This window comes from Triticum urartu, chromosome 1, assembly GCF_003073215.2.
Source record: "Triticum urartu cultivar G1812 chromosome 1, Tu2.1, whole genome shotgun sequence".
Lineage (NCBI taxonomy): Eukaryota > Viridiplantae > Streptophyta > Magnoliopsida > Poales > Poaceae > Triticum > Triticum urartu.
The window spans coordinates 504,804,168-504,816,913 of record NC_053022.1 but is presented as its reverse complement, the minus strand read 5'-3'; the positions used below and the strand labels follow the sequence as shown (position 1 = coordinate 504,816,913).

Here is a 12,746-nt window from a genome sequence, read left to right as displayed (position 1 = left end):
AAGGTGGTGCGTCAAGCGGAGCGGCTTCGGGCGTCCACGGGCGTGGCGTCAACGGCAACAGGGTGCCGCGGCGGAGCGGATTTGGCGAGAGGGGGGAGGGAAGGAGGCGAGGTGGATCTGGGAGCAGGAGAGGAATCGAGGGGACGAGGGGGAGTCCTTATCCTCTGCCCGACGGCGCCGGCGAGATGGTCAGGGGCAACCCCTCCCCTGTAGCGACGCGGTTAGTGGAACAGGGGAGGTGGGTGAAGGGAATGGTGGGCCGGTTGTGGCCAGCCCAGGGGGTTAGGTGCCGGATGGCCCAGTTGGCCTGGGGTTTTCTTTTTAACTTTTTATTTCTTGTTTGTGTTTTTGTTTTATTTTGTTTTATTTATTTTCACCTTAACTTAGTTTAAGTAAAATGTAAAACTAGTTTCTAAACTAGTATTACTATTTATACCTCTTCCACAAAAAGTTTCGTACTCTAATAAATTAGTTTGTTAGAAATTATAAAAGGCATTTACATAATTGTTTAAGCCACAGTTTTATACACAAAGGGCATTTAGACATTTTGGAAAAATGATAGTTCACTACCAATATTATCAAAAGAATATTTGCCACATGATGAACATATTAGATTTCATGTCTACCAAATATGAATTTTTGACTTTAGATTGAATTTGAATTTGAATTGTGATTTGGATCAAATGAAGATTAGCAACAGTAACATGATGACATGGCACCATTAACAAGGGATTACTGTAGCATGACACTAGGGGTGTTACACCAGGGAGCTCTCTGAAGGGCAGCGACGCGGACAAGGCGACGCCACCGCCCTCGCCGGTCGATGCCGGCATCACCACGGGCGAGGCACGGGCACACTACACCGACATGTTGATGGAAGAGCGCCACCACCCTCGCCTGTCCAAGCTGTCCTACGCCGCTGCACGCGAAATCTGCCACGAGCGGTGGTGGCTTCGTGTCGGACGTGCCCTGCCTCCACGGTGACGAAGCCAACATGTCGGTGGGTGCCCTCACTGCAGCGGCGGAGCATTTAATGGGTGGCCAAGAGGCCGTCGTAGGCAGGGGCGAATCCAGAACAAAAATATCCCGGTGTCCACATGCACATCATCTCTACTCCTAATGTTTCAGTCCGTACGTGGTTTCGTTCACTCGTACCCTTCCCATCCCATCGAACGATAGGCCACCCCTCGATCCCATTCCACTTTCACCGTTTTTTTTATTTTTTTATTAACCGAGACTATCCCAAATAAACCCCACAAAGGCCAAACAATATTAATCGATGACATCCTTTCCAAACAATAATAACCTTTCCAAATAATACTTTCCATACACAATAGGAATCAAATATTAACCGATGGCATCCTTTCCAAACAATAATAACCTTTCCAAAAAATACTTTCCATACACAACAGGAATCAAATATTAACCGATGGCATCCTTTCCAAACAATATTATCCTTTTCAAATAATACTTTCCATACACAACAGGAATCAAATCGCATCGCAATCGCAAACAGATATACAACGCCAATCAATCTTTTCGTTCTTTCCATCTTACACCTCCAATGCCCAAAAATAAAGCGACCAATCATACTCTGTCCATCTCATGCCTTCCATATACAACAACAAACCAATTTTCAAAACGTTTCTGAGCGGGACGGGCGAGGCCTGTTTCTCCATGCTTCCAGGTCTCGGTTTGGGATCCTACCAGTTTGCCATTGGAGCGGGTGGGCGAGGCCTGTTTCTTTCAAAGTTTGCCATCAGAGCAGGAGGCACCGGTGCCGCCGCGGCTGCGAGCAACAGGTTAGCACCTACTGTTGTTCGACCAAGTTTAAACCATAGGGCAGTAAGTTGTGCACCCTTCACGATTTCTAACTTTACCTTTGTTGGTGAGTGCCGCAACTGTTCTTATGTAGTAGCCCCAACTGTTCATTATAGCCCCAGCGATGCACACATGGCCTTCTTGTATGAGCGAGGCATCGAGCTGTTAGATTTAAGGAAAAAATGGTATTAGAATCGCTGTAAAAGAGGTAAATCTCTGCGATTAGAATCTATACTCCTGTTCTTGATATGGACAAATGCAAAGCTTCGATTGTCACAATTTTTATAGATGGCAGAGTGTGTAAATCACTTTTTAGTAAATCACCAGTTTTGTTCTACAATGCCATATGGAGATATACAGTAGTTATCAACTGTTTTCTAATAACTCTTTCCTCAAATAGTATGCAAGGGGGTGAAAAGGTTACTGCCCTGTTCCGATGAGCTCACATATTTTAATGTGGCCCATTAAAACTCCTTGAGCTTCTTGCTGGACGTGACTTCATCATTTCTAAAATATCTTCCAAACTTTTATGTTTGTCTCTTCAATGAACTAGGAACCCAGGTAGTGATGCCTCGCTGGGGTATTGGTGAGCATGTGATGAGTTTTCTGCACGTTTTATAACCTGATGAGTGCATTCAACAACATAAATCACTTCAGTACCAGGGGAAAATCAGCAAAACTAAAAACTATTTAAAAGCAGGAAGGAATAAATCCAATGCAAGCTTCCATTGTCACAATTTTTATAGATGGTAGAGAGAGGGCGTAAATCACTTTTTAGTTACAGTGGTTCTCAAATTATGTAAATCACTTTTTAGTAAATAACCTTTTTAGTTCTACAATGCCATATGGTGATATACGGTAGTTCTCAACTGTTTTCTAAGAACTCTTCCCTCAAATAGTATGCAAGGGGATGAAAAGGTTACTGCCCTATTCCGGTGAGCTCACAGATTTTAATGTGGCCCATTAAAACTCCTTGAGCTTCTTGCTGGACGTCGACTTCATCATTTCTAAAATATCTTCCAGACTTTGATGTTTGTCTCTTGAATGAACTAGGAACCCAGGTAGTGATGCCTCGTTGGAGTATTGGTGAGCATGTGATCGGTTTTCTGCACGTTTTGTAACCTGATGAGTGCATTCAACAACATAAATCACTTCAGTACCAGAGGAAAATCAGGAAAAGTAAAAACTATTTAAAAGCAGGAAGGAATAAATCCAACATTTGTTGCATATATATGTTTAGTTATCACAAATATTGAGGGTTTAATCTCTGGCGCTTCCTTAGTGTTGAGTCATGGGCTTTCCAAGTAGTTGATGTTAATGGGTCTGAGATATTGTAGGTTAAAGTATGTTAAATATAGTAGATGGTACTTGTTGATCTGTTTTTCCAATGATAGTTGTCTGTGACAGTGATGTCCTCAAATGACTTGACCCCGTTTGGTTCTCGGTGGGAAAGGGTGAATCTTTATAAGCAACACCGACAGCGACAAATGGAGGCAACAAATAACCTCCGACGCCCTCTTGGTGATATCACCAATGTTGATATACTCCCGAGCGAGGGTCCAGGTATATGGAATTTGAACAATATTGGTTTTTACTAATTTGATTTCAAGATTGGTTTATACTAATTTGAAAAATCCCTTTTTGCAAGCCATGTGATGTGCCCCACAACCATCGAGCGGCTTGTTTATTCGTGAAGCAATAATACCATCTCCCTCAACCATTGAACTCCCCAAAGGGAGTCCAGGTATAACTCATCAGCAAGGTTTAAATGCCTCTGATATTGGTTTTTACTAATTTGAATAATATTTCAGATGCCATTGCATCTGACCCACAACCGTCAAGCGGCCTGGTTATACATGAAGCTACAATCCCCTCTGCTGAAACCATAGAACTCCCCAAAGGGAGTCCAGGTATATCTCACGGTCCACTTGCTCGTAATCTGGTTTGTTTTATCATTGATATATTGTAGCCCTCATGGTGCATGATTGTAGCGGTAAATACGATTAACCTGTAGCTCCAGTCAACCGTGAGATCATTTATCTTGAATGTTTTGGTTCAGATGCTAATGTGTATATACATGTGTACAATAACAGATCCAGCTACAAGGGCCCGGGATGCCAAGAACGCACGGAGAAGAGCAGCTTATAGAAAGAAAAAAGAAGACCAAGGGTACCAAGAACAGATCGATAAGTTGAACACATGCAGACGGGAATCTTACCAGAAGAAGAAACAACATGACACAAGAGAACAAAGAGAAAATATAAATGCACAGAGGCGAGCAGCTTATCAGAAGAATACACAAGACGACGCAAACACTGGTCATGTCTTATCACAACAGCAAAGAGATATTGTAAATGCAAAGAGGCGAGCCACTTACAAGGAGAAGAAGGAACAAATAAACACGCATAGACGTGAGACAGATCAGAAACATCGAGATAGCTTGACACGAGTGCAGAAAGGGGAGATGAGTGCTCAGCACCGACAATGGGAGAAAGCTATGCGGAACACCCTGTGTGCTGAATCCATTGCGATGCCTCGTCCTGATTTAGCAACCTCAGCTGCGGCAAGCACATGCGGTCACACCTTCAAAACTTATGGTATTTCTCGCATGTGTACTCCACATCTTTTTTTCGTATGCATTAAACAAATATTTACTTGCTCCGTATCGGTGTAGCCGCCTACAGTTGAAGTATGGTGGACGATAATATCGTCATGTTGGATCCTGCGCAACAATCCCATGGTGAACAAATAGATTATGCTCCTACCGTCACGTCATCCCCCACATACATTCGCAACACCGAAACTGATGGTAGTTATCCCATCAGTAATCAGCTTTCATTTTTTAATCATTCAACAGTTATTTATGATAATTCATAAATGTTGCAGGTGCATACCTAAGTAGAATCTTTGGTGACGGTGCTGTAGATGGCGACCTCATCGAAAACGATGATCACCTAAAAAGTGTCGACCAGCAAACCAGTGATCTGCTAACAATAGCGGATAGTGCAACTGACGAGCAGAGGCATGAGTCCAGAGCTCAGCTTAGGACGACAGAGCGAGCTTGCAAGGGAGGTATGGCGGCGAAGAAGCGTCAGGAGAAAATTGTCAAGCGAAAATCACCAAAGGTTCCACGTGGTGAGAGGAAGGCTCTGCTAGATCGTCGTAATGAAAGCTTTGCAAGTAGGGTGAAGACCCGAACCGCCAGGACCATCTCCATACCGAAAATGAGCTCAACGGGACAACCAACCATACTTGAAGCACACGGTGCCTCAACCTCATCTAGCACGCCGGAGTACACGATCAGGAGTGAAGGTAACACTCCCATCCTTACTCTCCTTGCATCCCTTGACACTGAACCCTCATTTATTGATACGGCACCTGCGCAGACGACATGGACACTTGCCTTAGTGGTCTCATGAATGATAATGCCAACCCTGACAACCTCTTCGATGATGAGTATTACATGTTTGCTGGTGGAGGTATGTACACTAGCTTGAGCAAGATCCACACGTTGGGAGTATCGCATTAATTAGAAACATTGTTTGCCGGCTCGGTTGTTGATGACATGGAGCACGACGAATTGGAAGACTCAAGTCACAATACCTATGTCGACCATGATCCATTGGACTATGTGTACTCAAACCTCCCCGACAGTACAGACATCCTCAAGCACGCCGCGAACTGTGACCATTGCAAGGCCAAGAAGTTTGTGTCCGAGGCCCCAGGATTCTGCTGTCGCAATGGGTAGATCGAGCTGAAGCAACCGGAGCCCATCCCGGAGCTAACGAGGCTTTGGTCTAGCACGGATGCGGACTCTAGGCATTTTCGGGAGAACATACGGTTCTTCAACGGCCACTTCTCCTTCACAACTCTCGGCGTCAGCCTGGATGAAAGCTACACAAACATGAAGTCTGGGGTGTACACCTTCCGGGCGCACGGCACCATCTACCACAATGTTCATTCCTTCGGGACAACATCCCGTCCAGAGCATCTACAGTTGTACTTCTACGACGACGACCCCGGCCTAACCCATCGCCAGCCTGCCACCAAGAAATTAGATCAGAATGTCATCAAAAAGTTAGTGGACATAGTCAAGGAAACCCCGTACTCCCAGCAATTTAGGAGTTTGGGTGCCCACAGGGACAACCTCGACGATTACATGATAGACCTCAACACGGACCACAGACTAGATCAAGGGAAGTATAATAGACCTCTATCATCGGAGGTAGCTGCAATTTGGGTGGAGGGCACGGACCTAGCGAAGAGGTTTGATTGGAGGATTACACTTGGCGGGAACGACAACCAGAGGCACAGTATACATGTGAAGTCTGGCTCGTATGACCCGCTCTCTTACCCATTATTCTACCCAAGGGGTGAGCTTGGTTGGCACCTGAAACTACCTAAACGTGATGTCCCTTGGACGGTTGTGCAACAATCAAGAGGTAGACGTGATGATGATGATGATGATCAGGATGCAGGTAAGCCTTATGCGTATTCTGTCGTTTAGATGAATTGTATAGTTCTCGTATGAATCCTAATGTCCGCGTTACTCATCCATATGCAGAGGGGAATAGCAGGTTATGCGTCTCCGTGAGAGACTACTACTGTTACATGCTGCAGACACGACCTGGTATATTCAATCCCATACTCTGTGGAGCATGATTGCTCCAGCAATGGGGGTGGACATGTACATCAAGATTGAGAGTTGTAGGTTGAAATAGTACAGGAAGAACCAGACAAAGATCCGTGCCGACCTATATAAGGGAGTTGTTGATGCAATTACATCTGGGGAGACCCGAGCAAGCGCTGTTGGAGTAAGGATTGTGCTCCCTGGAACGTACCCAGGTGGCGACCGCGACATGAAACGGAGACATATGGATGCCATGGCAATTGTCCATACCTATGGGAAGCCTGACATCTTCTTGACCATGACCTGCAACCCTAACTGGGAAGAGATAATGAATGAGTTGCTTCCTAGTCAGACAGCGCAAGACCGACCTGATCTTGTGGCTCGTGTGTTCCATGGCAAGCTAGAGGCTATGAAAGAGATGTTGTTCAAGAAGAATATCCTGGGCGTTGTTGTCGCACATGTATACGTAGTCGAGTTCTAGAAGAGGGGCCTCCCCCACGCACACTTTTTGTTGATCATGGATTCTGCCTATAAGCTTGTCGTTCCGGAGCAGTACAACCGACTCATTTCTGCCGAGCTCCCAGACAAGCAGAGGTATCCTGAACTCCATGCCTTAGTACTGAAACATATGATGCACGGACCATGCAGTGCTCTCAACCCCAAAAATGTGTGCATGCAACAGAACGAGTGCAAGTGCAGATACCCGCGACCATTCAATGAAAACACGGCACAGGGCAAGGACTCATACCCAGTTTATCATCGTCGAGATGATGGTCAGCAGGCTAAGGTCCGAGGTAAAATGTTGGACAACAGATGGGTTGTGTCGTATAACCCTTACCTTCTGCGGATGTTCAATTGCCACATCAACGTTGAGGTTTGCTCCAGCATAAAGGTCGTCAAATACCTTTACAAGTACATATACAAGGGCCATGATAGGGCTTCTTTCAGCATCGACCAGCCCGACACCGATGGTAACATTGATGAGATCAAAAGATACGTAGACACGAGGTGGGTTACTCCTCCAGAGGCGATGTGGAGGATATTTGGCTTCCCCTTGTGTGCCAATGACCCACCTGTCCTACAGTTGCCTCTTCATCTCCTGAATATGCACAGGGTGGCATTCAGTGAGCAAGCTCACTTGACCGACGTAGTCGCCTCTGACAATGCTTCCAAATCCATGTTGACAGAGTATTTCAAAGCTAACCAAAAACACCCGTGGGCTAGGAATATATTGTACAAGGATTTTCCTGGAAGGTTCACATGGCAGAAGGGTAAGAAGTATTGGAAAGAGCGGGTGGAGCGTTATCAGATAGGTCGAATTGTGTCTTCCAATCCTGCCGAGGGGGAGCGATACTATCTGCGTGTGCTGCTAAACCATGTTGCTGGCAAGACATCCTATGAGGACCTGCTCACCGTGGACGATAGGCTATGCGGGAGCTTTAGAGAGGCTGCCGAAAGGTTGGGACTCATCGAGGCAGATAACACGCTCGACGACTGTCTTACCGAGGCAGAGCAGTGGGCAATGCCATGTTCTCTCAGGAGGCTCTTCGCAACAATTTTGGTGCATTGTGAGCCGGGCGACGTGCGTGGTTTATGGGATAGGCACTTCGAGCCTATGTCTGATGACTATCGCCGATCACACACGTGCCCGGTTGAGGTCGAACAGATGGTGTTGCTTGACATTAGGGGTATGTTGCAGTCCATGGGCAAAGACACAGCTGATTTCGCTCTTCCAAGCATTGATGATTAGTTCGACCCAACCAAGGGCGAGGCCAGAGAGGTTATCGAGGAATCCACCGTCGATTTTGACATCAACGACACTAAATTGGCATCATCGCTAAACTTGGAGCAGAGGGTTGCATACGACGAGATACTAGCTGCAGTTGAACGTGGTGATGGGGGGTGTTCTTTGTTGATGGCCCGGGAGGTACAGGGAAGACCTTCCTGTACAGGGCGCTACTCGCCAAGGTTCGAAGCGAGGGAACATCGCTATCGCTACCGCGACGTCATGCGTCGCCGCTTCTATCATGCCTAGAGGTAGGACTGCCCACTCGAGGTTCAAGATCCCATTAAGCTGCGACGACGGCGCCTCATGCACCTTCACGAAGCAGAGTGGTACCGCCAAGCTACTGAGGATGGCCTCATTGATACTATGGGACGAGGCCACCATGACTAAGCGACAGGCGGTCGAGGCACTGGACAACAGCATGCGCAACATCATGAGAAGACGAGACCGACCCTTTGGAGGTAAAACTGTTGTGTTTGGCGGGGACTTCAGGCAGGTTCTTCCAGTCGTCGGGAGGGGATCCCGGGGTCAGATAATCGATGCAACCCTCCGAAGTTGACATCTCTGGAAGGGTATGCGCCAGCTAAGGCTCGTCACCAACATGAGGGCTCATAATGACACCTGGTTTGCGGATTACTTGCTAAGGGTAGGCAATGGCATCGAGGAAGTTGACGATCAAGGAAACATACGACTCCGTGAAGATATTTGTGTGCCGTCTACAGGCGAGGGTGACGACCTGGAGAAGCTGATTGACCATGTGTTTCCGATACTACATGACAACATGTCCGATCCGAATTACATGACTTCTCGCGCAATCCTCTCCACCACGAACGACAACGTCGACAAGATAAACATACGCATGGTAGAACGTTTTCCGGGAGAAGAAGTAATCTACCATAGCTTTGACAGTGCAGAGGACGACCCATATGGCTACTACGCTCCCGAGTTCCTTAATGGATTGACTCCCAACGGTCGGCCTGCGCATGCACTCAAACTGAAGCTCAACTGCCCTATCATACTTCTGAGGAACATTGATCCGGCTAATGGTCTGTGTAACGGGACGAGGCTCGTGGTGCGAGGTTTCCAGAGGAACGCCATCGACGCAGAAATCGTGATTGGACAACACGCGGGTAGGAGGGTTTTCCTTCCTCGAATACCCCTATGCCCGTCTGACAACGACATGTTTCCATTCAAGTTCAAGAGGAAGCAATTTCCTGTAAGTCTTAGCTTTGCTATGACGATTAACAAGGCTCAAGGACAGACGATTCCGATCGTTGGCATGTACCTACCTAATCCGGTGTTCTCTCATGGTCAACTCTATGTCGCATTGTCTCGAGCCACCGCGAAGAGAAATATAAAGATCCTCATTGAGAAGGAGAAGGAGAATGGCAAGAAGCAAAGCAGTAAATCAAAGAAGCGAAAAAGACCTGCCTTGTCCTTACAGACCTCAATGAAGAACATCGTCTATAAGGAACTCCTTACAGGCTGAAGTCCGCTCTTAGATATGACATGGATTTACTCTTATGCTACATATAATTTGGTGCTCTTCGGTGTTCTTGTACATATCTCTATCTTTGGATGTTACCAATTGAACTTTATTATGTTTATACTACAAGTCAAGTAATAATAATATTGCCTCGAATTTGAGACTTTGCAAGTTGCCAAATTTTGCTGTATGTGACATTATTTTTCGTTTTGCTGGTTTGCTTATGTATAGTATTCTTTTATTGTTTTGTAATCAATCATCTACTACATCTAAACTCGGCTTTGTTTTCCTACACAAATATTGCACACTGCCTGGGTCACTCTGTTGTTGTAAAACAAGACTCCACTGTAGTGTTCTACATGAGAGAAATATTTATGATGCGGCCCCAAAGCAGGCACAGGCATTGTTATTTATTTATTTTTACTATGTTATTTATTTCCCTTAAGCAGAATAACTCTGGTTGCTTGATCATGACCGGAGGCTATCTTTGGTATTAGAACTACAGTTACACCAATGGGTTATTTGCATCTCAAGTTAAATTAGTCACTGTTAATCAACAATGAAATGTGGCCGTTGGTTCTTCAATAATTGATGGTACAGATGGGCAAAGCAGCAATTATATACCACACTCGATTAATGGTACAGGTGGTGAAAGCAGCAATGATATACCACACTGGATTGATGTTACAGATTGGACCCAAATACCTCCCTGAATTTTTTTTCAAAGGGTGCGATACTGGACCACCACACAATATCGAAACTACATCTTTATATTATTTATCATATGTGGAGGTCTCTGTATAGTCTCTTATTTCCCCCTTAATTGAATTTTATAATCCTTACTTTTCAATACATATCTGGACATTGGTGGGACAGAATGTAAACATAAAAAATATAGAATTCTTGTTGAGATTAATATGCACCTTTATTACATCCAGGGACAGGGTCTTGGAGAATTTTCATCCGCTTGGTTATTTTCTCACGCCGTGCCCATAAAAAAAGTAGACTTTCAGCGACCAGATTTGTAGCTTCTGTAATGGGGAGTGTGAATGTGTATCCATGGGGTGTATAAGAATACGCAAATTCAAAAAGAATACATTTAGAATAGTCAAAACTGGAAATTGTGCATTGAATTGACCCTTTCTGCAAGGCTATGGTTGTCAGTTGCTTGACCCCTTCTTGCCCTCACATGGATGAAACCTTGCTTTGGTGGTGGAGGATTTTGATCAACAGCCTTAGTAGTATTTCTTGAATCAGTTTCATCATCTTTTCTGAAACTACCAGTCTCATCATTGGATTTATGTGCCTTGAAACACTTTGCTTCTGTGTCAGTCTGCACATTAAGATTCCAGTGAATTAGCGATTAGGACAGACGGGAGAAAGAACAATGATCACTTGCTCTCTGCATAAGCTGTGTTGTGGGCATTTTTCTTTATTACTAGAATATAACAAAAATATTGTAAACCTCCTTCTGGCCTGCCAAGTGAAACAACTATTAAACTGTCAATCGGCACAGCACAACTTTTATAAGGGGAACAAAAATGGCACTACTAAAATCAAATATCACATATGACAATAATGATAGCTTGCAGACCATCACGAATATGATGCCTGCTAAAATATCACAGTAGGTTATCATGTTTATACTCAATCTATACTATACTCACTGGACGATTTATACTCCCTCTTCAGTTATAAAAAAACACAGTACTCTGTATTCCTGAGTAGTCTCATTGCGAACAATAATATTACACGAAAATATCACAAATATATTAACTTTGATCTCTGTTACTAATTAGGAAGAAGGTCATTTCTACTGAAACCACAATGACAATGTCAATACACTGCAAATGCCAGCGAACCTGTAATCCCAGTCCACGTCGTCGGATGAGTGGAGGAAGGGGATGGGAGGGGGCGGCGGTGGGAGAGAGGGAGCCGGTTGTGCTTGCATCTGATCGCCGTCGGCGTGGACTGGCCGTAGTAGGCGTGGGCGGGGACGCCGGCGTGGGCGTGCACGAAGTGCTCAGGGCGGTCAGCGTGTACCGCCTCCGATTGCCGTCGGCTGTGTGCTCGGAGAAGAAGCCACGGGAGGCGAGCAGGCGGAGGAGACGCTCGAGGACGGACGGGTCCGGGTGGCCCGTCGGGAGCAATTCCGCGGCCGAGGGAGAGGAGTGGACTGGCCGCTGCCTGATCTCTCGATCTGCCACTTCTCTTTTCTGATGAGAACAGGGGAGGGGATGAGAGGGCGCAGCAGTGGGAGGTGAGGGTGGAGGTGTCACGACCGGTTTTCCGGACATAAATTTCCAGAAAATGGCCGTTGTGCTCACCAGCCCCAGGATTACTGTTAGCTGACGAGGCACCAACTTGTTACAGAAATTCCAAGCAAAAGTACAAAATGTGTAGTACAAGACCATTGTGGTCTATGAGTACATCAAATGGTTTTCTAGTGGTCGATGGCGGAAGCGGTTTGTGAATCATCAGTGTATGGGACTCCATTTCCCACGGGAACAGCTGACCAGGTTAACTCCTATCTTCGCGAGGCTGCTATCACCGTTGCTTAGTTTCCGGGGCTGTCACCGCAACGCTCCTCTCCATGCAGAAATCCGGCCAAGACAATAGCCAGGGACAAGCCAGTGAGTACTTTGAATGTACTCGCAAACATTATGAACACTGGGATAATATAATTGATAATCATGCACTGAAATATTCTATGATCACATCGTCAGTCACAAATAAAATATCTTTTATGCATGCAAGCAGTTTATTTATATGCAACATGAATAAGCAATAATGGAGTGGGAAATAAAATGCCGCAGTCGGGCGTCTGTGCGACACCACATAAAGGGCTTACAAAGTAAATAAATAACAAGCAATGCCATAGTCGGGCGTCGGAGCGACACCACATAAAGGGCTTAAAAAGAAATGCCACAGTCGGACGTCTAAGCGACACCACATAAAGGGCTTAAAAGAAATGCCACAGTCGGGCGTCTGAGCGACACCACATAAAAGGGCTTGAGAATAAA

The 12,746-nt window shown here is 45.6% G+C and overlaps 1 long non-coding RNA gene across 1 annotated transcript; it reads right to left on the bottom strand.

The window, feature by feature from the left end:
* Positions 1-1,422: 1,422 nt before the first annotated feature.
* LOC125536778 lies at positions 1,423-1,938 on the bottom strand. Its single transcript, XR_007295227.1, has 2 exons — positions 1,881-1,938; positions 1,423-1,737 (listed from the first exon to the last, which is right to left on the bottom strand). It is a non-coding gene; the product is annotated as an uncharacterized LOC125536778 (long non-coding RNA).
* Between the last annotated feature and the right edge of the window lie 10,808 nt (positions 1,939-12,746).